Raw genomic sequence first — 26,313 nt, forward strand, 5'->3', positions numbered from 1 at the left:
GGAATAGTGACTGGGGTAAGCCCCTGACCTGATACTTCTTTTTTTTTACCCACATTTTCAATGTGTGTCATTTACTTCCGACAGGTCCCTTACTCCCATGGGTCTGTTGTCACTTTTCCATAAGTCCTGCTTGCACTGTACAGTCATATTGCACGTGTGACAGATTAACAGTGTAGATAGTTGCTTACTTCTCAACAGATTTTGATATGTAAATCACTAGCTTTATTACATTCAATCCAATCATACAAAACATGCAATGGTATGTTGATTGTCATCTCTGTAAAAGTGCCGTATATGGCAAAAGGTACGTCCTGTGATGGTAGTAGATACCACACAATCTCAGTAAGATGTAGTATGATATACAATTAAGTATCTACATGTCCACACATCCCCAGAGAGGAAGCTCTCAGTGACACACATGCCAGCCCTTTCATTGTGACCTTAGTCTTAGGATGTAGTCTATACTATGGTAAATACACAGAGATGATGGACGAAGTGCTGAAACTTTTCAGACACTCATCCCCAGTTACAGATCTGGGTTGAATTCATCATCGTTCTTCAGCTCACTTTGCCACCCCAGTTCAGACACAGCTATATGCAAATCAGTCTTGACCCTGTGCCTCCTGGGAGGAGTCTAGCCTGAACTGCCAAGGCATGTCTTCCCGGGACCGGAAACAAGCATCCTGGGACTGGTTTCGAGCTAACAGCCCTTATCAGATAGGCTAGCTTGAATCCATTGGCAAAGTGAGCAAGAGACCCACGTCTGGGCATACCGTGACAACTAAGGCGAAAAAAGCAAAGACAAGGAGTCTCAGATCTGGGTTGAATCCATCATCGTTCTTTAGCTCATTTCTATACTATGGTACCAGGATCTATGGACCAATGCATCAAGTAAATGTGCCTGGCTGTAAAGGTGTCTGTACTGTTATGCACACATAGTTTACCCTTCTGAAAATCAAAATGGTGTGGTGTGTGTGTGTGTCATAGTACCTCACATCTCAGTATATCTAGGATGGCCCTGGGCTACATGATGTTAGTGGGCTAGTTATTTTAGTTCAAAACTGTGTATTCATGTTTTGTAGTGCTAAGCATGTGATATTTACACAGGTAGTGTGTGAATTATTGATTAATGTTTGTGGTAGGTGTACACAAAATGTGTAAAAACCAATTAGATATCCAAAAACTTGCAAGTACAATCTGTTTCTTCATCTATTGCACCCATACAAGTTCTACACCCATCAGAAGAGAGCCATTTGACGAGCCATCTCCCGGAGCCTTTAGTCAGCACAGTGTCCATTGCAGGAAGAGGTTGGAGGACCTGAGGGCTGGACCGGTAAGATTGTGGTGGTCCAGCTGGGGAAGTCCTCCCAACTTGTTGGGGCACGCGCTGGACCCTGAACCCTACCTCAATGGCTCGCATCCCGGCAGTGTCCTACCTGGATCTTAATGGAAAGTTGAGGGCCCAACAACAGCTACAAGGGGGTGAGTCCTGGCCAGAGTCATACATGTTACATTGCCAACTTTGTGTGTTACAGGCAGGTATTTCCCCATCAATATTGGGGTGGCCCATGTGCACTGCACAAGAAGAAGTATTGTTTGTATAGGTCTAGTGGTAAGTACAAGCTGATGGTCTGTGCCTGTTATCTTTATGACCAGGAACACAGCAGAGTCCAGTCCACCTCCAATTTGCTGCCTTGAGCAGATACCTAGCTGAGTGAACTTCTAACTCATCTCATGTACTTAGATGTTCTGGGTGACAATTGTACCAAACAGGCGTTTTGTCTTTCTTATGTAAGGAGTGATTTTCCCTCACTACTGTCTCTCATCTATGTGATGGTGACCATATTACATGTGACATGGCATACAGGGCACTCTTTTTGCAGTGATTGTGAAACACTTCCCATTGTTAAGTTGTGATTCTACAGTGACATGAGTGTGCAAACATCACTGGTACCATCAGCATAAGTACCTACATGTTGCCCACATTTTCTTGTTGTGGGTTTGTGGAAACCATCTTTGTGCAGTAATACCAAATGCCTAAGGCCCTGTTAAGATGCCATGAGAATCAAAATATAGATGCTTGTACTTTTCCACGATACTTAAGTAAAGATGCTTTTGTAACGCAAAGCTTGCTCAAGAGAGATACGAGAACAGAGCTGGATGCTAGCTTAGCCGCAAGTATTTCAGCATGTCACATTTAGAAATATTTCTGGCACATGCTATGATATTGCAATTATTTCTATGGAAAAGTACCAGAGCTAAAACATTGCATTACAGTGGAAAGTTCCAATACTGCCACATACTCAGGAGACGTGGGCAGCAAGAGTATAGTTGGGACCATAAAATGTATACTGCAGCCTAGGCCTCTCCTGATTGGACAAATACTCAATGCTCAATCTGTGTTACGTGCATTATGATGCTGCTTCCATTGTGGTTTTTGTCAATAAAACCTGTCAGAAGCATCACATCTTCGGACAGTCAGCAGCTATTCTGACTGTCTCTGTGCTGCATCTATTTGCATTATCTGTTGCTTTCCAATAAATTCTGTTCATTTTATGTGCTGCCAGAGAGCTGTACCTGTGGTATTATTTCTCTATTCTTTATTTCAGCTTCCACATTTGGTGTGAGAATAAGGCCCCAGGATCACTGACTTCTAGCGCCACCGGACAGCTGGACTTCAGCTTTGTTCAGAGTTCGGAGGCCTGAGGTTCGATGACTTTTTATCTCTGTCTCTCGCTCTCTCCCTCCGCTCCGTGGCTGAGGTACTCTGCTTGCCATGAGTTGGTTTTTGTCATATATCTGGCTCCTGCTTTTCTCCCTGTCAGCACATTTGCATGAACATTTTGTGGTGCGCTCTTTATCACTGCCCTCTTCTTTTCCTCTTTGCCAGTAATGTTGGTGTGCCGGTGTCCCAGCAACATTTTTCTCTCTTGCCATCTAATTAACCACATGGCTATTGTTGGACCTGGCCCTTTTGACAGATTCACACCGAAACTTTTTGCTTTTGCCTAGCCTGTTTCTGTAACCTGGTGTTGGTGATTTTAGGTCTCTGCACACTTTTTCACTGTGGTCCAGTGTAAAGTGCGCGCGCTCTCTGAGTGCGTGTGTGATATGGTATTGCACCGTTACAACGCAACTTTTACAACGCACTACCATTACATCGCAACTTTTACAACGCAAATACCATTACAATGCATGCCATTACAACGCATGTCATTACATAGCAGATACTATTACAACGCATGCCATTACATCGTAAGTATAGGTAAGTATATTATTTTTATTTAATTTTATTTTACATTATTTTATTATTTTAATTAATATTAAAAATAAAATAAAATATTAATATATTAATTTAAGTAATTTTGGGGTATTTTTAGGTTTTAGGGCTGGGTTTGGTTTTTGGGGTAAAAGGGTATTTTTAGGTTTTAGGGCTGGGTTTGGTTTTTGGGGTACAGGGGTATTTTTAGGTTTTAGGGCTGGGTTTGGTTTTTGGGGTACAGGGGTATTCTTAGGTTTTAGGGCTGGGTTTGGTTTTTGGGGTACAGGGGTATTTTTAGGTTTTAGGGCTAGGTTTGGTTTTTGGGGTACAGGGGTATTTTTAGGTTTTAGGGCTGGGTTTGGTTTTTGGGGTACAGGGGTATTTTGGGGTTTTAGGGCTGGGTTAGGTTTTTGAGGTACAGGGGTATTTTTAGGTTTTAGGGCTAGGTTTGGTTTTTGGGGTACAGGGGTATTTTTAGGTTTTAGGGCTGGTTTTGGGTTTTGGGGTACAGGGGTATTTTTAGGTTTTAGGGCTGGGTTTGGGTTTTGGGGTACAGGGGGTATTTTTAGGTTTTAGTGCTGGGTTTGGTTTTTGGGGTACAGGGGTATTTTTAGGTTTTAGGGCTAGGTTTGGTTTTTGGGGTACAGGGGTATTTTTAGGTTTTAGGGCTGGGTTTGGTTTTTGGGGTACAGGGGTATTTTTGGGTTTTAGGGCTGGGTTAGGTTTTTGAGGTACAGGGGTATTTTTAGGTTTTAGGGCTAGGTTTGGTTTTTGGGGTACAGGGGTATTTTTAGGTTTTAGGGCTGGGTTTGGGTTTTGGGGTACAGGGGTATTTTTAGGTTTTAGGGCTGGGTTTGGGTTTTGGGGTACAGGGGTATTTTTAGGTTTTAGGGCTGGGTTTGGTTTTTGGGGTACAGGGGTATTTTTAGGTTTTAGGGCTGGGTTTTGTGTTTTGGGGTACAGGGGTATTACGACTTTAAATAAATTAAATTAATTTAATTAATTTAATAAAATGTAATTAATTACAATTTTTACAATTAAAAAATTTATTGAATTACATTACTTAAATTAAATTAATTTATTTTAAAATTATTTAATTTATTACATTTAATTATTATTATTTACAATTTTTAAATTAATTAAATTTCTTTAATTATATTTATTTAAATTATATTATGTATTATTTTAATTTTATTTAAATTATATTTATTGTAATAAATTACATTATATTATTTACTATTTTTTATTTTATTATATTTCATTAATTATATTATATTAAATATATTAAATTAATTACAATTTTATTATTAATTAAATTACTATAATTACATTAAAATACATTAATTACTGTTTTAACAATTTTTAAATTATATTTAATAAATTAAATTAATTACATTAACTTTATTACATTTTTAAAAAAAAGATATACTTACCAATACTTACGATGTAATGGCATGCGTTGTAATAGTATCTGCTATGTAATGACATGCGTTGTAATGGCATGCATTGTAATGGTACCTGCGTTGTAAAAACTGCGTTGTAACGGTCTGCGTTGTAAAATAACGCGTTGTAACGACATAGATCCTCTGCTATGCATTGTGCGGTATCGAATCCTAAAGTGATGGAGTGCATCAGTGCAAGTCATGATATAACCCGTGATAAAGAGAATATATAGTTATATACAATATGAGCCAATCTAGCTCCGACACAGAAGTTATTAACACTTTATCATTTATATAGCAGCAACAGACCTAATGTTAACAGAGTGCAACAAGTGCAATTAATATTCACGACATTCAAACCTGGCACCAGAATGGAATTTGACTGTACTTCACCATATGATAAACAGCAATAGACCCTAAAGTGACAAAAGGGAAAGAGTAATGCAAAGTATGACTCTGGAAAAGACAAATTTACAATTATACACAATATAATCCAAGCAAACACCATGTGCAGCCATAAATTCCAGACATGGCCCTTGAAATAGAGGGAAGCTAGGTTAGCTGCATCTTATGGTGCCATTTCTTCTCGTAATCAGTTCTATATACCTAAAACCAATAGTAGTGATTGTCTTCAATCCTAATGGAAACGCTCCTACCCAGCAATGGAAACTCCATCTAAAATACCAGTGTGTAAATAGTGCATAATTACTGTCAAGAAGTGCAGTACAATTATCAATAATCACAGTAAAACCCCAAGAAATAAAATGCATTATACAGTACTTGGTTGTGTGGAATATGTAAAGTGCATAAAAATACAAAACACAGATATATACCCTCCACCCCAAAAAAGAATAAAAAACTGAGGGGGAATATTCTCAAGAAGGTGTGATAATTATCGCAAAATTAGCTTAATGCAACTCTGCAGATTGCAGTCTATCGTGGGAAAATAATGCTGTCTTAACATTGTATTCCCAACCCGGCGGCACCATGCGACAGTCTCACGGGAACGCGTCCAAAAAACGTGCTAAAATTAATGCGACGCCCAAAAAACACAAACACGAAAAAAGTTGCGATGAGGCCAATTGCGATACAAAAATCAGCGTTAACCATCGACAGGCCTGCAATTCCCACGCATCATGTGGCAAAATGCAATATAAAAGCAGAACAAAAAAAAAGGTGAAGAGTCCCCGGTGCTCAACTATTGTCTGCAAATTGTTGGAATGCGTGTGCTTTCTGTTGCGTGTAATTGTGTGCAGTGTCGGCAGGGGGCACAAGTAGGACATGTGTGCAAACAATTTCCCCCAAAACGTGCAGGAAGCTAGCTATGGCCTAGAAGCTTTGCTTGGTCTCCAGCTGTTCCTGGGCAGTGTGGGGGAAATGAAGGTGCTGGGGTGCCAAGCTTATGATGGCATCCAAGACAGGTGTGAGGAACTTCGATAGGGCAGGCTGTGAGGCTCCTCCAACTCTGGCGGTTGTTGGTTGTTTCCAAGCTCGTCTCGCATAAACTTCTTCAAAAGCTTTCGTCCTTAATGTTTTCTCATGCCAGTCCTGCAAGGTTGGAACATTCAACATTCTCCAATATGGGAGCACAAAAGAGCGTGCTACCTGCCATTAAGGCAATAGAAATACAATATTGTCCATGGTTATTCACTTTCAACTCTCATTGGAAATGCCAAATAACGCTAAATTCACTTCCGATGTAGTTCTAGATTGCACACCTTTGATAACGACTGACAAAAATCCTCCAAAATTGTTTTTGGGCATGCATAGAATATGTGAAGCCAGTTACCTGTTCCATCCCATTGACAACGAAAACAATGGTCAGGGACTGATGGTAATATTTCATGCAAAGTTTGTGAAGTATAGTATGATAGGAGCAGTGTGGCACAGTGGCCAGAGCGGCTGACTCCGGAGTACGGGGTTCATGGTTCGATCGCCGGCGGCAGCTCAACTCAGCATTGCATGACCCTGGATAACAGCTCCCTTTATTTCCTTGATGGCCCCTAGTAACTTAAGGGGGTGATAGATTTGCACTTTGCAAACAGGAATTATTATTATCCATTGGAACAGAAAGGACATCCTTTTATAATTTGCCGCCCTGAGGGATTTGTGCCCCATCTCTGAAATAAGCTGCCAATCTCCCTCCGATAGCCTGCAATTCATTTTCTGAAAAATTGTTTCCAGAAATTCGGCAATTAGATCTTGAGCCGAGTGCTTCCGCAAAACCCTATACCAACTGCTGAATCCTGTCAGCTTGCTCTTAAGTAGGGATCAAGCAAATTTCTGAGCTTCCGTGCTAATTTCCACAGTGCTGGCTTTTAGGAAACTATCAATTTTATTATTTACAGTATTTATACAGTGCTGACTGTCACCGAAAATGGTATCCTGGCACTACCATACAAGAAGATATCTTGAGGAGTGTGCACATGCACTTTGGGATGGGTCTTCAGGGCCTTTCTGAATTGCAGCAACTTCGATGATGCCCTCAGTGAGTGCAGAAGCTCATTCCATATCTAAGCTGCTTTTACTGAGAACGCCCAGCTCCATTGTCTTGATATTTGGTACGTGTGAGTGCAGATAACGTTTGCAGTGATTGATTGGAGAGATCTTTGAGGATTATATCTTTTAAATCTACATTGCAGCGGCACAGAGTCATGACCTGGTAGAGCCTTGAAAACAATAAACTTGGCCTTGAATGTAATCCTCTGCTTCAGAGGAAGCCATTATAATTTCTTCAGGCATCACTGGTCTTGCTGAAAAGATTCCATACTATCCTCAAGGTCTGCTATACTAGATTCCACCTCATTTAGTCTAACTGGCAGATGTAGCATATTTGTTAGTCTATTATAGAGAGCTCCAATATCTTGTACATGTGAAAGCTTTAACTCCTGTATCTCGAGTAATATATTGTCAAATACCATTTTGAAAGAGTCAGGATAGCTATGCCCTTGCGGGTAATCCCCCCCTTGTTCAACACTGGATTGATTAAGCTTAGGCAAGTTACCTCTGGGACCTTGTTTCAGTGCTCTGAAACGAGGCCAGTATCTGGTGGTGCCAAAGCCTGCTGAGAGGGGATTGGAGTCTTCTCCATAGCTGCCACAGATACTGTTCATACTCCTGCCGCTAGAATTTGCACTACATCTTTCATTGCGGACTCTGACAGTGTCATTATTCGACGGGATCCTAGTAGCAGGCCACAGTAGGTATGGAGTGTGGGCCAGAGATCTTGATGAATGTGGGACTACAGGTCCAGCCCTCTCACAGGATTCATGGTGCTCGCGCTGATAATCTTGGTGACTTGAGCAACCTGAGGAAAACCTCCTCTCTCAATAAACAAACCTTAGCGCGTGCGACACAGATTGGTCTAACAAGCTACACTTGACCACCACTATTTTACCACACACATAGGTCCTGAAGAAAGCCAGCAAACCTTTTAATCTGGCTGAAACATGTAAAACTCATAGGATATAGGAGATATTACCTAACCTCCACATATATCCGCTGTTTTATTTTAAATACTGCAAGGGCCCATGATCAAATTTCCCCAGCTGCTCTGGACCCATTGGACAGTTTTTAATCTACACTCATTCACTCCACTGTACTCTCATTCCAAAAAACCCGCCTGCTGTAGTCAGGCATTGAAGCACACCCGAGGTGCACTCTGCACTTTGAGTGGGACCCAATGATGTGGCATGCCACCAACTAGGTTGGTGGGTGAGGGTCTTCATAAAAAACAATTTGATTATCTCCCAGAAATGAAGATCTAGTTTCTACCCTTTAGCTAGTTCTCACTGAAATTTACTTATGAACCCGGGGAAGTGAACTAGTCTTTATTTTTCCTCCCTCTCTTGCTTGATTATATTATTTTGTGCCATTTTTTTACCCAGACAGATTTTTGCTTGCTTCATAGATAAGGGGTATTCTTTAGGTCTTATTTACTTATCACATTCTTTGTTGTATGCCCTGCTTGCTCCCCTTTATTGAAATCTACTGGCACTGTTCCTTTGGGGATTGGCTAGAGGCATTGGATTTGAGCGCCATAGAAACATCTAGCCCTTTAGGTTCAGCTTCATTCTCGCTGCCACTCTGATTACTTGCTTGACTAGCATTCAATAGTACCACGGTCAACTATTGACTTGTGTGAGCCGCCGCTGACTTGACCTGTAGTACGTGCATTTTTACTCTCCGGGAGGGTGCTGGTCGACGTGCTGGAGGCGCTAGAGGCAACTTAAAACGCTGCTGGAACATTCTATAGCTGATTTCTTTTTGTCCTCCTTTCTTTTATTTGCAGGATTTGCTTTCAGTAAACATGAGATAAAATGCATTTTGCTCTCGATCCTGTGAAATTAATTCACTAAGTCATTGAGAAATGTATGCATAATCATTTAACCATGAAAGTGAATACTCTGCAATAATACACCAAAAAAAAGGTTAACTACACAAAATATCGAATACAAAATATTGACTTACATTAATATCGAAGTAAAAATATAGAAAGGACAAAATATCGAACGGACAGAATATAGTCAACCAAAATATCGAATTTAAGGTAAGCAATTTAATATAGATTTTTATAAATATAGACAGCCAAAATATTGAAGTATATAATATAGGTATTAAAATACATCGAATTTTAATAATATCGAATTTTTAAAGTGTTTTGTATGTTAGCATATGTGTCAAAAGTGTATATTTTTATTATAATTTTTTTTAAGTAATGAATTTTATGTTATTTATTTTTGGCGTAATTCAATTCTGTAGCGGGTTATGGGTTTATAGGGGAATAGGGTGGGAAGTTATTTAATTGAAATTAATTACATATTTTAATTTATTTATTGGTATTTATTTCGAATTAATTGTTAATTAATTTTTAATTGGTAATTATTTAATTTTTAATTGGTAACTAATTTTGATTAATTGATTAATTGATAATTATGTTAATTTTATTAATTTATTTTCTGTAGCAGGTTGTGGGTTTATAGGGGAATAGGGTGGGAAGTAATTTATTTGTAATTATTAAATATTTTAATTTATTTATTGACATTTAGTTTGAATTCATTGTTAATTAATTTTTAATTGCTAATTAATTAATTGTTAATTGCTAATTAATTTGTATTAATAGGCAATGCATTTTAATAATTAATATGTATTTGTATTTTTCATTGATTAATTATTATATTAAATTGGTAATTACTTGTAATTAATTTTTTATTGGTATTGATATGTAATTTATTGTTATTAATATATTAAATATTTACTTTCCCTACTGTTGCACTCACTGGAGTGGTAATAGTAAATTTTACCCTCCCGCTATCCAACGCTTCCCCTACTGTTGCACTCACTGGAGTTGGAATAGTAATTTTTACCCCTACGCTATCCAACGCTTTCCCTACTGTTGAACTCACTGGAGTGGGAATAGTAATTTTTACCCCTACATTATCCAACGCTTTCCCTACTGTTGCACTCATTGGAGTGGGAATAGTAATTTTTACCCCTATGCTATCCAACGCTTTCCCTACTGTTGCACTCTCTAGAGTGGTAATAGTAATTTTTACCCCTACTCTATCCAGTGCTTTCCCTACTGTTCCACTCTCTGGAGTGGGAAGAGTAATTTTTACCCCTACGCTATCTAAAGGTTTCCCTACGGTTGCAGTGACTGTTGTGGGAATAGTAATTTTTACCCCTACGGTATCCAATGCTTTCCCTACAGTTGCACTCACTGGAGTGGGAATAGTAATTTTTACCCCTACGCTATTCAACGCTTTCCCTACTGTTGCACTCACTGGAGTGGGAATAGTCATTTTTACCCTCCCGCTATCCAACGCTTACCCTACTGTTGCACTCTCTGGAGTGGGAAAAGTAATTTTTACCTCTAGGCTATCCAACGCTTTCCCTACTGTTGCACTCTCTGGAGTGGGAATAGTAATTTTTACCTCTACACTATCCAACGCTTTCCCTACTGCTGCACTCTCTAGAGTGGGAATAGTAATTTTTACCCCTATGCTATCCAAAGCTTTCCCTTCTGTTGCACTCACTGGAGTGGTAATAGTATATTTTACCCTTCCGCTATCCTACGGTACAAATATTGTATATTTTTTTATTAATATTATGTTAATATATATATATGTTTTAAAAAATAAAATTGTATGTTTTTTTATAACTTTAATTATTTATTAATTTTAAGGTAATTTAGGTATTTTTAAGTACATTTTAATTAATTATTTTTAATATTTCATTAATTTAAAATTATTTTTAAGACATTAAAGAAAAATCGATATTTTGGCTAACTATATTTTTTAAACTATATTTTTGATTCGATATTTTTGTACTTACCTGTTTGTAGATAGGAATTTGATATTTTTGTATTCGATATTTTATCCTCGATATTTTTGTAATTCTATATTAGTTTAATCAATATTATGTCAGTGATCTGAAAAAGAGACATAACAACAGAAATTCTTTTGAAAGGAATCCTCGTTATATTCTTTTACTTATGCAAATAACATTTTTGATACAAATTAATTTCATAAGTGATTCCCTCTATGGTTCTTCCATAGAAATACATCAGGGCCAATTGTTATTCTTACCACATTGCACACAGGTCCTCTTGACGCTTTCTGGGTTACCCCAGTAGTCTGTAATGGTTCTATTCTGTGAAGGCAAAAGATTTTGATTTTTCTTAAGCAATGTAAAGGAAATACTAATTACCAAAGGTTAATCGTAGTACTGGTGCTAATTTCTCATTGAGCTTTACTTATGTATGCGTACAATTAGTTAATATGAAAAACACTAATACCTATGGACAGTCAAAATCTGCAGAGCATACACATTTCTTAATTTGCCACAGTTGACTTATTTCCTTAAAGAATTAGTAAAATTGTAAACTTTCTAGCAGATTCTACAAGCTGTGGACTTTATTTTGCAGATTTCTAGACAATTTTGAAAAGCTTCAGGAAGGAATGACAAATGACAGATATTAAAGAGGCCCTAGCAACTATTGCAAGAGGTTAGAAACACGAACCAGCAGCACCCACAGATGTACTGAATGAAATGCTGTAATGGCATCTCAGCAGATTGGCTAGCTGAGCGGAAGAGTGGACACTTCCATAATTAGTCCGTCTAATAAAGTTACCCAATCTCATATATCCAATCGCCAGTGGATACTCACTTCTAGCTTAAGAACAATCAAGGAAGCAATGCGCTGCTGTTTCTCTCTCCAGATGAATAGTTTTGTTAGTAAACTTTTAACATTTTTAGATTTAGCCTAAATCTGGTTGGCATGAAACAAACATTAGGTTCCTCTTATGGGCAAGAGTGCTAGCAACTAACCGGATATCAAGCTTAACCACCATGGTCTGCTGATTAACCGATTAAGCTCACTTTTTCATTTATTTTGTTTTTACTGTCGTCATTTTCTAATTGATTGATTTAAATACAATAAATTAACTATCTACCTACCACATACACTCAAACAATAATCCTTTTCAACGTCTATTCTTTTTTTAAACTAAACTTCAAAATAATCTCAATACAAGTTCTGTTCCACATGAAAAAAGGCACGCGTTTTTTTCAATGCAAATAAATGCGCCTAATATTTTGGTGTATATTAGTAACATCTAAAACATCAGTAAATGCACTGCTTGCTAAATGCATACACAATGCTTTTAATTCAAGGTGCTGCTTCAATATCAGTATAGAAAAACATGTCCCTCATAAAGAATTCACATTATTTTATCACCTACCCTTGCACATGCATACTTGGTTAAAATATTCTTCTTTCTGGCATAAAACTGTCAACATATCCTTGGGCAGCCCACATTGGAAACTTTAACCATTTAATGTGTACCAGCCGTGATACTTTGTAAGACCCAAAAGGCAAGTAATTTAAACTTTGAACCATCTAGACATCCTTCTCTCTCTGAAAGATTAAACATGACAATCCCTTCACCCTCTTTATTAAAAACACACGTTGAAATCATTTTCTCTTCCTTGTTCAGTATCACTGCTGCTTTTTCAAAAGCAAAAGAAGTAAATGCGCTTTTCTCCGTGCTGTCTTTTGTTGTTAATAGTGTGCATGACACATGATAGCACCGAAATCTCTCTTGAAATTCCACAATAATGTCACCTTTCAACCTACTTAGTTAATCTGAAAGTTCAGCGCCTTTTTCAGCCAATGGATCTTTGCCACGGAATGGAGCTCTGTACACCAAAAGACATCAATAATTACATTTGATGTTCAGACAATAAAGAGAGTTAATGAAGTTTTAAAAATGTTATTCTCACGTTTAGTAGAAAAGTCGGTATTTTGTTCTTTTATTCAAATTAATGGAACATCGATTACAGAAATGATAAGCATAAATCATGCACCCAAAATAATATAAAAAAGAAACATGGCAACTACTTACTCCTAAATGAGCAGTATTTAGGGAGAAGTAAGGTGTTTTTAGGGAGGGCTAAGGAGGGGTTAAGGGAAGCACAAACACTCATCCATGAAGGAGTAAGTCCATTGCAATTCATACACTGCATTTCTAGAGTTACCGAAGTATCACAGAAGTTTTATCCTTTGGAGAAAAAATCCACTTAGATCAGTCTTTTCCACTCACTCTTAATCACACGTACCACCTGCATTCATTGGAAGTGGGACCATATTTTCACATTCGATAATCCTGACAACATCAGATGCAATAAAGTACAACATCGATTTAATAGTTAAATACAGTTAAAATACACAAATGATCCTAAAGACCATACTACATGATAGCATTATTGTTCAATAAACAATTCTGACAACACATAAAAATAAACCTAATAGCACTTTATGTTAAGCACCAATATGAAAGCATAAAAATAAATAAGGGAGAGAGTGCATATCACAAGACACACAACCCTATGTCATACGTAGTGGACGCACCCGTAGGAAGAAACTTTCAGGGCTAATACCAGGTATTATTTAATTCATAAAATACTCATTTGTATAGCCACTTGACAGATTGTGTACTTTTCAAAGGAGCTTCTTTGAAAAGTGGATTTTTTCTCCAAAGAATAAGACTCCTGTGATACTTTGGTATATTACCCTATTCCTTTAAATGTAAGGGGGTCCCGCTTCATTTACGAATAATTTCTAAAGTTACTACATCCCAAAAAAGTTACAATGCACTCCATCCCAGCACCACACATGGCCATTCATAACTTCTGTTATACAGTGGCAGAGAAAACAGTGGAGGAAGGGACTTAAAAATAACCACACAGAAAATAATGCTCATTATTTTAACTCTCAAAAAATATTTTTATATATAAATTACTATTAAACATTTTTTATGCATAATAAATAATGATTCACAGTAAGTTGTTTTAAGCCAAAAGAACACTGTATACAATCACTTCTGAAGCAATGTGAATTTATTTGCTATTGAGGTAGCTAGACCAACATGTTTCAGCAAACAGCTCAAAACATATATACTGTGGGGGAATTCATTGACATAGACAAAAGACAACATGCATTACTTGGAGCTAATAACACTATAGAGTGAGCACCATCTTAGAATATCAAAGTAACATAAATAAAACATGGAAACACCATAATAAATCAAATACAACTTATTTTTGATATGCTTCTCAATTACTGATTGTAGCACAATTCAAATGTTATATGTGTAAACAATGTAAACATGAGCAACAGAAAAAGCATGCCAAAGTGGGCATAATACTGTAAGTATAACTGTCTAATCATGTGTAAACAAACAGGTCGAACTCCTCTGGACTAATGTAAGGTGATACTTGACCAATGTCTGCCCAAATTGAGCTGACCAACATTATTTAAAGGGCTGGTACTATAATGGCCTGTGGGTCCATTAAACCTCAGAGTGCAAAGCCAAAGTGGGCAAATGTAGTGAGTTAAGAAATGCATTTGATGCAATAAAAAAGCAAACATAGAGAAATAGAGTTAGAATGACCAGGACCAACCAGACAAAATAGGACATAAGCTCCAAACCTCAAATAATGATGTCACACTATCATAAAAAATGAAAAAGGCTTAGCTTAAGATGTGCAGCTTCATGCTCTTCCTGTGTAAAAAGAATCAACAAAAACAAGTTAAACACAGAATTTAGCAGCTACAAAACCTATGAAGCCAAAAGAGAACAATGAAGCAGTATATAGGCAGAATCATTAATCCAAATGTGGAGACATTTCTTCATCTGAATTTAAAGCATTCGCGACCACGGGATTAAACTCAATAATATACTTGGATTCCAATCTCTGCAGTTCTAACACTTTGTTACCACATCAAATATTAAGACACACCGTGTCAACAGGAAAAATTGCAATAGTCACTATTGTGACAATGAGTGTCGAAAAGGTTATGTGCCACTGGGTATTGTTTGTCATGGTTTTTTATAGCTCCATATGTTCTAGCACACTTTGTTTGACAGGATGGATGGTGCTGCCTACATACAGGTTGGGGCAGGGATGCATATGTCCACAGACACAAAAACTCAGAGTTGCATGTGAGTAATTTAGTGATAGTAAATTGCCTGCTAGTATTGGGGATATTGAATGATATTGTGCTCTTGCTATTATTGCATGTCTTGCATTTTCTGCAGCAAAAAACCTACTTCCTTCGACAGGCTATTGTCAATACAATTCTCTCTTATCAGATTTTCACTTACTATGTCCCTTAGGGATCTGCTCCATCTGTCCATCTGTAAGCTAATGCTAGGAGGGTTACCCAAATACTTTGTTAGAATCTCAAACATATCCAAAGCTTACCAATGTTTTAAAATACTCCTTATCTGGGTACATCTGTTGTTATATGTAGTGATGAATATGATACAAGTTTCTGGTTTGGCGGAATTGTGCAGCTCAATTTTGGTCTCTAAGAGGTTCAGCCTAGAGACAGATGTTATCCTGTTGATAGTCTGGTCTATGGTCTCATGGCTAAAGCCCCTTTCTAAAAAGAGTGTAGAGGTGATCTTACATTCTATCTCAAATGATCCTCATAACTGCAGTATATATCATTTACCATAAGGTATGCTGTATATTCCGTTGGATATATGAGCTCTAAAGGCATGCAGTAAACTGTTATGTGCTGTGGATTCCGGTAGGACTTTGGGAACCAATTTGGTTTATCTCCAATTAACTTGATGCCCTGAGTAGAGCCCAAAGGTGTCTAGAATATCCATAATAATCAGTAAATTAAGAGATCATCTGCATAGTGTGGCACCTGATTCTCATAAGTGTCGGACCATCGGCATTCAGATATGTGCTTGTTCATCGTAAGTAACTTTGCACTGCTCTTGACATCGAACAGTCTTAACATAATCCCCCCTACCTTCACCCGTGCCCCTGGTCTGCTATATAGGCATTTAACATAGGACAAATGTTGAGGTCCACAGCCAAGATGTTCAGGCAATAGGAACATGTACGTCCAAGAGATGCTGTGAGAGGCCTTCTTGAAATCAATACATATCACATCCAGCGATTGCTGCATTTTGTTGGTTGTGGCAGGTGCATTGTGTTGAATTCAAATATTAAGTCTTGGGGTACTATGGGCATAACATCATTGTGCTCCTATATGGATTAGATCAATTATACCTCTATAAAGCTGTGTTAAGAATTTTAGCAAGTATCTTAGTCCCACAGTTTATCAATGAGATTGGCCTGAAGGTGGGGCATGGGTGTACGGTCTGTCCGGTCTGTCCGGTTTTAGAATTGTGATGGAATGGGTCTCCTCTAAGTATTTGGCAAGGTGTCCTAGCTCAAGAGCTTCAGTGTACAGGTTTAATAGCAGTTGTGTGAGGATGTCAGTCTGTTATCAAATAAATTCTATCCGAACTCCATTGGGCCTGTACTCGTTCCATTGGACACCTGGAAGATGGCCTTGGGGAAGCCTGAGGATTAGCCAAGAATGGTATTTAATTCTAAACATTCAACTTACAGATTTTGTCCCTTGGAAAAACCTGATGTCTCTTGAAAATATCAATGGACCTTTGCCACCAAGTTGGAATGGAGCTAGAACAAAGACATAAAATGTGCATGCATCATCAATGGTCAGATAAATGATCAGTCAATGATGAGAGGTTGATGAAGTTTCAACACTTTATTTATCTTAATGGATTAGTATCATTTTGTCATCTTTATTCAGATTAGTTGTTTTACAGAAATATCAATGAAAAGGTTGAGCAGTGACAGCATAAATAAATAGTGTTCTATAAAGGAAATTGTCACTAAACTAGCTAAAGAACCTAATCCTCACTAAATAGAACCCATGAAGAGTTATTTTAGGAAAAGAGCAAGATTTTGAATATGAGACAAAGTACCCCTAAAGAGTTGTTCTGGAAACTCAGACGAGTTCCTTACAGCTGCAATAGCAACCGATTTAATAATATGATCTGTGCAGTAGCATTGATCAAAGAAGAGTCTCTAAAATAAAGAAAAAATAAAGTCCCCTTTAGCAGTATCCATCTGTAACAAAAGTGAAGGAGGCACCCTCCAGTAAAAGAGACGCAAAGGCAGGATAAAGAGCCCTGGGTCAGAGTCTTCTTCCCATAATTGTTAGGCGTTAACTACTCTCTTCCAATGGAATCCGCTCAACCAATGGTGTTGTCAACTTCCGATACTTCTTCTCCTGATTCCCACAGTAAACATTCTCATCGATATAGTGTAAAACATTGTTCCAGGATTATGTTACATGGAGGAAAGTTCTCATGAGAAACTTCTTACCTAAGCAAAAAGATGCACTTTATGTCTATTGTGAATACAAAGTGAGTGAGATATGGTGAGGCAAATTTGCAATAATATTCTGTGGTGCATTCATAAAATCTATCTAAATCATTATTTATTCAAGTAGTCACAGCAGCACATTGTATTGAAAAAGTGACCTAACACGGTGTGAGGAAGCTAAAGAAACATGGATTTGAAGTCAGCACAGCAAGTTGCTAGTGCTAGGCCAATGTTCTAAATAAAAGTCTATTAAGCTATGACTAAGAGTCGAAAGAAAAGACCTTTAGGCCCAACTAAAGAGGCACATTTGATTTAATAATGATAGCCTGGTACAAAAAAAATCTTCTATATTATTCTGCACACGTTTTAGTACTACACATTTTACCTACATATGATTCTAAGAATTATTTACTAAATTAATAATACATTTCAATATGATTTTTTCACGATATAACACATGCACATTTCTCTGCATTTTATTTTCTTTGTGAAAACATTTCTAAAGCAGTTTAAATGTTTTCTAAAGTGCAATTCTAACATGGTCTGTGGGTCAAATGTTCATTTTTAAATTAATTTTCTACAGCCTCTGCTATCTCGTCAGTTGTAGTGGCCTCTTCTAAAGTGTATAGCTGTGTGGAAGTTATTTGCAGTGACTGGGAATGCATGACATGGGTATTTATTTCTTCTTTTCGTGGCATCTGAGAATTTGCATTAAAGAACCATAGTGGGCAGAAATCGCATTTGCCATTGTGTGCTTTGTATGAATGTTGTCAACAGCATCTTCAATATGTAGCAGATGCCTAGTTCTATCATTATGGCGACTCACCCAGTGGAGCAATTTGCCTGTTTTATTGCATGCTCATATAGCCTGCATGACTTTATGAATATGGTAATTCAATAGTCTGACACTTTTTCCTAGCTTCATCAAGCTAAACTTGTTAAAATTATGGAGAAGATTTCTTGAATGCATGTTGTGTAACCTCAAAAGTCTACCTCATATAGGGCCAGATGTAGGTCGCCCTCTACCGGTCGGTAACGGCCGAAATTACTGAATTTCAGCCTTTACCGACCGGTATTAGGCTTTTCAGATGTAGGGGCCTAGGGCCAGGTGTAGGTCGCCCTATACCGGTCGGTAACGGCCGAAATTACCGAGTTTTGGCCGTTACCGACCGGTATTAGGCTTTTCAGATACAGGGGCCTAATGTTAGGATTCGGTAATTTACTGAATCGGTAATTTAGGGAATCAGTAAATTACCGAATTCTTAAATACCGATTCAGTAAATTACCAAATCCTTAATGCAGGGAGCACTCAAATGAGTGCTTTTTCCATTTTAGGATTCGTTATTAACCACCAACTACAAGTTGGTGGTAAATATCGAAAACCCCAAAAGAAGCAATTTTTTGCAAATTATTGCAGTGCCATGTGGCAGGCATACATGCCCTTAGGGCATGTATGTGTGCCACATGTGCACCCATACACTATTCAGGGGTGCAACAGGGTGTCAAAGTGACACCCTGCCACCCTTCAATGTTTTCCCCCTTTTACCGAGTCGGTATTTAACGATTTGGTAATTCACATTCATTCCTATGGGCTTCAGTCCCATAGGAATGAATGGGAATTACCGAATCGGTATATACTGATTCGGTATTTAATGAATCTTACCTACATCCCATTTCCAGATTCTAAAATACTGAATCGGTAAAATTCAGTATTTTAGAATCTGTCTGGATTACCTACATCTGGCCCCTAGTCTTGTTCTGTAGTTTGTATCACCTGATCGAGGGAGACAAGCACACAAGCTATCTTTCTATTGGTCAACTTGGAAATTACAGTTCCTCTCATGACCTCTCCATATGCACCCAATAAGGTTGCAGCTGATTTCACCAATTCTATATTCTGGTGGTAAAACTGTGTTGAGTCCTCCCAAAGGGCGTCTGGAAATTCTTTCTTAGTCAGCAACCAGACGCATAACCGCTATTGGGCCGAAGAAGCTGAGTGGCAGCATAGGATGTGAAGTTTGAGTGTGGCATGGTAACAGAGACCCTGTACATGAAGAAGTATATTCAAAACCTGGTGCAGATGGGCGGTGGGGATAAAGTCATAATCGAGCCAAGATTGGGTGCAATGCACTGCTGAAAAGAAGCTGTATTGTCCCTTGTCACTATGGTGATGATGTCACACATCACTTAGACCCAAGGATTTCAGAAAATGTCGTCTGTAGTCTGGTGATGGGCAGAACCAACAATGGGATCCCGACCCTGTCAAATACAACACTCATTGGCTTGTTAAAATATACTGAGCAGAATGCAATGGGGGAGCCCCACACGGACCCCCTAACAAAGATAAATCACTACATGTTGTCAAATTGGGCTCACTCCATTCAAAAGGGGAGATGAACACTAATTAAAGCCTATACTCCTTTGGAGCCCCTATGGAAATCTGAATGGGCCCCTATGGAAATCTGAATGGAAGTCAATGGCAGTGGTTCTCCATAAGATGTGTCTCTCGGAATAAGAGAATCTCCACATCCAGTAGGCTCCATCCCCAGGAATATTGCTCTCTTACTGCAGGGTACTGGCTATTTAGTGCATCATCCTGCCTTCTAAGAAGTGCTTCTATTGGAATGCATAGGGGCTATTGTATATCTCAGAAGTACCGTCAATCATCCCGCTGTTTGCCCAATGACCTCTCTGTCTATTAGATGCCTTCAATAAAGAAAGAAATCCTATGTTGCTACTTCTTCTTCCTTTCATTGGCTAAGTTAGTGCAGCAGACGTCAATGCGATCCGAAGTATTTCTGCATGCAATGCACATAAACAACACTTGTGAATGCCTCCATTTATATGTGTTGCCACAATATGCCAGATATATTGGCTTTGCCAGTGCTCGTTTTACAGATATTGCTAAGCCTTTTATTATTTGCGCGTGTTTGAGGCACTGAATGAACATCAATTCTAGCCAGGTAATGTGTTGTCTATACAGCATTGCTTTGATACAAGGTCCCCGCGTGCTGCCTATAACTATGACTGTAAAACTGTCAGCAGGCAGAGTGGCCATAGGGCCTCTGTTCATGCAGCAGACTGTAGAACTCAGCAGCAAGGTGGCCAGGCGCGTGAAGAAAGGGGGCGTTAATGTGATTTGTTTGCGAATAAACAAGTTTAAGTTCTGTGGAAGCTCGAGCATGACACGAGAAGCTCATACAACCTCACATAACTCTGCCAGCCAGCTATGGGTATTTTGTGAGCTATCAACTTATAGTGGACTATTGACTTACAGTACAACTTAAATTGCAGCTGCTTGGCATGCTAACAAGGTAAGCTTCCATCGCTACTGTACAGACCAAGAGAGAGAGAGAGAGACCTACTGCACAGCCTTGTGTTTGGTATCTTTTACTACAGTTCCCTACAGCACTAACCGCTGACTATCAGAAACATCAGTTCCTCAGATCCCAATCAGTTTTCATCACAAAACTTGTGATACTTTTTTTCCTTTCCAAACAGGGCTCTAATGTATTTCATTTTCATTTCCTTTGGGGAGCACCTCTCAATAACAGTGGCGGCTGCTGCGCTAAGGCGAAGGAGCGTTGCCTCACTGCTCTCCGTGCATTTTAAAAATGGAAAACTAAAATAATAAGTACCAATGTTATTATCATTTTAGTTTTCCATTCCTGCTTATGTTTGGGGTGGGGCTGGGCTTGCCAGAGCTGGGATTAGGGGACGGAGTGGTGAGCACACTCTAAGTGCGCATGACGGTTTGGCCGGCCATCTTGGGCCGGCCAAACCGTCATGCACACTTTGCATGTTCTTCACTGTCTTTATTGTACAGCCAGGGTGGACAACATGCACAGCCTCCCAGTCCCACTCTGAGCGCTGAACCACGGCACTCACAGACAAATCACAACGCTGCTGTAAAGGAGCGGTTTGATTGGCAGGGGAGTCTGGAAGCCTGTGTGCTTCTTGGTTCCTGCTGTAGACTGAGGAATCGATGAGGACAGAGAGTTGGCGGGTGGTTGTGCGGCCTAGAGGTGAAAGTCTTAATTTTTGTTTTTGATTTACCACCCCCACTATCTACCCCAGCCCCGCCACCCCGTTAAGTAGCAGCTGCCAGTGCTCAATAGTGCAGCAGATGCAGTGGTGCCAGGGCTCCGCAGCATTAGAGGCCCTTTGTAGGACAGTGTTTTACTTTTTAAATAGGGTGTGTGGACCTGCTTTGCTTTCTTTCATTAGGGCTCATGGCACCCTAGTTATACTACAGAATGGCCTGTTAATTTCAAAGGGACTAGTAACAGGAGTACCTGGCATATGGAAATTCTGAGTTGTGGCGTTTCACATGATGATTTTGGCTGCTGAAAATCTGCATTTGAAACACTGGGGGAAATAATGCAGGAATCATCATGGAAACAGTGATCCTTACATGTCAATTCCCAAAAGCATTCAGGGCCTCATTTATGAAAACTGACTCATCGCTGCATGGAAACAGCAATGCAACAGTTTTCACTGCACCCTCCTGCCGACATGATGGATGCGTTATATTTACTGTATGACGCATCATGTCTTAAGGAGTTATAGATATGCCAGTATTTCCGACATATCTGTAGGCGCAATAGCGACGCATTGCTGGGGTGTATCTGAAAACAGATGCAACTCCAACAATGTGTCCTTTCACATGGGGCAAGCCCCATGTGAAAGGGCCTGCGTCAGTCTTGCGCCTGCTGTGAGGTAGGCATAAGATATTGACGCAATGGTGTCCTAGAAGTGGAACACTGAAATCTCATAGATTTCAATGCACCACTTCTATGAGGGTTTTTTGTGGGGGAATGCCCACGCTGAATACATTATACCTGGCGCAGGTATAATGTGGCACATGGGTTTACAAAGTGACGCATCTGCCTAGATGCACCACTTTGTAGATAGGGTGGAACATGGCGCATTTTTTATGCTGATGTTTAAAATGCATTTTAGGGAGAATCAGCGGGCTCTGTGAGAACATCAGGTATTACTTCTTTTGTTCTGTGTTACTGGGCTTTTGGTTTGCATAATTCTATTCTGACTTAACTTCTTCAGGAGGTTGGTTCTTCCCGTTGCTATTCTTTATGTCGACAGCATGGCCTTGAGAGTGGTGTAACTAAATGTGATCTCAAATTTGTACGTTGTATTTAAATCTACTGTATATTGTATCCATATCTGCATTGCCAATAACCTTGTGGTTTTAATTGTTTCTTTTAATAATAATGATGATGTAGTATTATGAATTGTTTTTATGTACTTTTATGGTTACTACCTTTTTAACCGAATAAAGTCAAATTGAATTGAATTGAGTTAGCTGCCAATTAATGGTTCTCTTTGCACAGCTAACGTGGTGTTTCAGCCATACTTATTTTCACTCCTCATCTTGGCGGAGAAAGCTTAATTAGAGGAATGCCTCTATGTAAATGGAAATGCTGCACAATGTCTACTCCTAGAGAGCCCAGAACGGTTAGAGTAGTAAGGAAAGTAAGCGTATAGTGAAATATTACTAGGTTTGCTCTGCAAAAGTATAAAAAGGAGGATCTTTCACTCTGTGTATTTTGTGTTCTCTATTGGACCGGGAATGCAGTAAGGCTTAAGTGCAAGGAGACACTGAAACTAAACAAAATATGCTTTCTTCATTCAATTTTGTAGAGGCAGCAAAATCAGTTATAAGGCTATTGTATTTATTTATGCACACATGAACAAATTTCCCAGTTTGGTCAGTGTGTGCCACATAATCAGAAGTTCGTTATGGTATCTAGACACCCTCAGTGTTGGACTGGTCCACTGAAAATGGAACAAACAGCTAGAAGAGGAATGTGCTTAGTAGCACAGATGCAAGGGTGTTGGGGAAATAGCTGTATGTGTCATCAGCAAATTTACATTCCCACCAACCTACTTCCTTAAAAAACATGAAGTACATAAAAGATCCAAGATGACCCAGAACCTTCTATCACTAGCTCAGCAGATTGAAAGGTTACTCCTACTGACTGGTAATAATTGCAATGGGACTGATAGTATTTTGTGAAACAGTGTACGTATTTCCATTGCTGTCACATCAGAGTTTTCTTTAAAAAACCAAAAACATGGTTTATTGGTGTTGAGTGACAGAGTATATTCAGTTACCTGACTTGTGAATGTCATTTCGTATACCTAACACAATCAACACATATGTTTGTTATTTTATAGCCAAGGTGAATGTCTGAATAATGTGATAATGTTACTACATAAGCATGAATGCCAGTAGGGGAGGCTGAAATGAGTCCTTATGATTTCCACCTAACCATTTGACATGGTTTATTAGGACTTGGAGAAACAGATATTGTGTAAAACAGTTTCTGTTTGGCCTTTTTATCATTTTGTTTGCTCTCGCTCTGTTGATGTTATGGTAATATCAAATAGCCTACTAGCAAACCTTGTGTTTACAGAAAATTAGCAACATTAGTCATTCCATTCCCATCATCAATTAAAAAAGACATTATGACATCACCCAATCAACTAAAAACAATGGCCATATTATCTCCAGCTTTGTAACATCATGCATGCCAAGTGTATTAACCAGAATACATCGTTTTTCTGATGATTTTGCGGAGGTTGATGTTGGGTTTCTACTTTTGGCTATTAATAGGTATGTGCATGCAATAAAATTATGTCTCAAGAAAAGGTAAAGAGTGTAGGAGAAGAGCAAGTACTGGTTAGCCTTGGACATGAGTGGTACAATACCTGATATACTGAAAGCGACTTGTCAAGCACCCTCCTATCACAGGATTGTTTCTGGCTAATGAGTGGCAATTACCATGAACAACAAGTGCAAGGATTTGCAGCACTTACTTCCAGAATCCATTGGGAGAACTGATATAGGCAGAAAGTGAGCTCTCTTCCCCCCCCTGTTTACATTCTCTAAAGGATGTTAGGTTGAAGTTCCATAGGGATACGCTTGCATCCTTGGAGTGGCAAAGAATCTGATATACTAAAGCAGTTTGTTAAGCACCCCAAACCACAGGATTGCTCCTTGGTGACGAGTATCAATAAACCAGAAACACGATTCTAATGATACCCAGCACTTTCTGTGCAAAGAAAAATGGCTGGCAAACCCTTGATTACTTGAGAGTGTGTACATTTACCAAAATGCATTGAGAGAATGGGTGCAGTTGTGCAGAAAGGAGTGGTACCAAAAAGCGTCCTTGAAGTCAACAGCTCTGATCTTCCGTGTCTTGGGGCAAGTAGTGGAGTAGCATGTGGTATCCTGATGAAATCTTTAGTTAATCACACTTGCAACTAAGTGCACAAAGCTGTGCTAAACAGGAACCGAGGTTGGTTGACCAAGCTGAGTAATGTCTGAGTCCAGTCCTGGCCCCACTGTCCCCTTGAGTGGAGCTGAGCCTGAGGTCTCCTTTTTGGGCGTATGATGAATAAACTCTCAATTTGGTTGCAGAGGTGAGTTGGTGGCTCGAGTGGTTGATCTGTGGCCCCTCTACCTGCTTGTGGGAGCCCGTCCCATCTCAGAAGGAGTTTGTCTTTTTTTGTTGCGCCTAATGCTCTCTGGAGTGGGAACCTCTTCTGTGTGAACAAGGCCCTTAGTGAGCGACCAGCACTTGGCACCAATCTACATAGAGTCATGAAACCTCTTCAGCATGGTGGCCATGTTTTTCTGTTCCTCTCTTATAAATATCTAATCTGCCTCTTAGTCTCTCTGTAGAATGCCTTTAGTTTGCCGCAATATGAGGAATAGGAATATTAGTCCTTTATTCATTGTAAACTGTAAGGAACATTATCAAACCAAGTTTTTAGATAGCGAGGACAGCCGATGATGAAGCATAACACCGGGCGGTGTGTGAGGCCAGTCCGTAACTTTTTATGAGATGCCCCCACTGGTAGTGCGTCTCTACAGAACTCTGTAGATACACATAGGAATTGATTCAAGGGGAAGCCCACTTTTATTTATAGACACTACCTACCTATGTAATGAATAATTCACTGACAGAATATTGATGACCACAATATTGAGGTCCCAAAATATCGACGCCTAAATATCGAAGTCAAGAATATCTACATTCTATCTACATCATGGTAAGTACATAAATATAGAAAAAAAATATGGTAAAAAAATCGTAAAAAATATAGTTTTTAAAAAATGTTTAAAACATAATATAAAATAAAGTAAATAATAAGTATCATTTAAAAAAAAGATAGTTATGATTATTATAAAATTTATAAAATTAGAAATAATAAATATAACGTAAAAAAGGAAACATAGATATGTTTAAAATATAATATATATATTTAATAATATCAAAATAACAATATTATAATAAATTATAAAATGTTAGAAACATATTACAAACTATATATATATATATATATATATATATATAGGGTGTGATCAAGAGTACTGGGATACCCGAAACGCGTCGCTTGAAAGGTACTGAATAAAATTGCCTTGCCTGAAGCTGTGGGGTCCGTCCCTTCTTTCGCCACAACAGTGGAGGTTTGAAGATTTGTTGATTTACTATTCCCACTCCAGGGAGTGCAACAGTAGGGAAAGTATTGGATAGCAGAGAGGTAAAAATCACTATTCCCGCTCTATCGAGTGCAACAGTAGGGAACATTTTGGATTGCGGAGGGGAACAATTTACAATCCCCGCTCCAGCAATTACAACAGTAGGGAAAGTGTTGGATAGCGAAGGGGAATAATTTACTATTCCAACTCCAGCAAATACAACAGTAGGGAAAGTGTTGGATAGCGGAGGGGTAAAAATTACTATTCCCACTCCAGCAAGTGCAACAGTAGGGAAAGTGTTTGATAGTGGAGGGGTAACAATTATTATTCCCACTCCACAAAGTACAACAGTATGGAAAGTGTTGGGTAGCAGAGGGGAA

The sequence above is a fragment of the Lissotriton vulgaris genome, chromosome 8, assembly GCF_964263255.1.
Source record: "Lissotriton vulgaris chromosome 8, aLisVul1.2, whole genome shotgun sequence".
In the NCBI taxonomy this organism is placed as follows: Eukaryota; Metazoa; Chordata; class Amphibia; order Caudata; family Salamandridae; genus Lissotriton; species Lissotriton vulgaris.